Here is a 1,470-nt window from a genome sequence, read left to right as displayed (position 1 = left end):
ATAAAAAATGTATTATTTATCCCAAAATTATATATCATCTGAACTATAAATATCAATTGTCAGTTAAAGCATTTGCAAAAATTGAACATTTTGATTCCAGACCCTTTGCAGCATTTATATTTATGGTATCATTTGTAGTCCAATATCATTCATTGTATTGACCACCCAGTCTAGTGCAAGTTAGAAATCTGTTATCGATGACAATCTCAATTTCAACTTAAGTGTATAACAATGTGCAGGCTTACTTAACAAAACGGAAGTAAAACCGTTATACGTCCAGGACTGGTAACTACTTATTGCTCCGGACTGATAAGTTACTTTTTCTTCCGGTATTTCCAAACATACAAAATTGACGTATCTAAATTATATATAAGATAATATTGCTTCACTTCTTAATTTGTTTGTATTAACCCTTTAGTCTCTTTGGCAATTTGATGATTTCAGTACTATTGGTTTTAAACATATATGAATATTTCTGTAAGACTAATGACATAATGACATGAAACTGCGACTTCAGTGTCAAAACAAAACAAAACAAACTTCCAGATATAAACTATGACCAAAATCGTGACCAAATAGACTAAACGTGTCGACAATTCTATCACAATCCGTGTATATATGTCTTTGTATGCTTTAAAAAGATTTTTTAAATGTCTTGCCGAACAATAAAGATATTGTATCCGTAGCGGTAGATTTACAAACATAATTATGAATTATGAGTCCATATAAGTATCATGCAAATGGAGATTTAGTGGGAAACAATATTTATTGATTTAATGCAATAAATCAAAACATTGAAATGCATCATATGATTAATTAGATTGAATATCATTCATGTAACTCAAAATTTAATTATTGCATCTGGAAGGCAGTATGTTGTTGAACATACTAAGCATGTGTGAAGTCTTGAATCACAGAACACATTGACTCCTTTTAATGGAGTACTGATACAACCTTTAAGTAGTGAAAACTGTTAATATCACGTGGCCTCACATCCAGGTATAGACAACAATAAATGTGAATTACAGAGAGAAAGCAAGCTGTAAACAGAGATGCCCCAAAACAGAAAAAAATAGCAACACAACCAACACAAGTACTTTTCATTAAATCTATGGATGTTTAAGAAGCTCATGGTATCTTGAAAATATTATTAAATTCACCATAATCATTTTCCAAATCTGACATTAACATTTCGAAAAGAATTACTTTATTACCGAAATGACGGGGCTTGGATGACTGAGATTGCCCCAAAATATATTAAGGTCCATTTCGACCGATCATTATTTTATTTACATACTTTAGAATATAGATAGAGAAAAAACATTCTGCTTTTTCTGGTACTTTTCAACTACTTGTTTATCCATAGTTATCTATGCAAATTTGCGTCAATATAAACATTGTTTATGAGTTTACCATTTTATTACACAATTCTTATTTAAACAAGTATTATTTACAATGTCATAGCGGTAC

This window comes from Perna viridis, chromosome 7, assembly GCF_037379345.1.
Source record: "Perna viridis isolate PV_CMFRI_1.1 ecotype Kerala chromosome 7, ASM3737934v1, whole genome shotgun sequence".
NCBI classification, from domain to species: Eukaryota; Metazoa; Mollusca; class Bivalvia; order Mytilida; family Mytilidae; genus Perna; species Perna viridis.
This window is presented reverse-complemented; position numbering follows the sequence as displayed.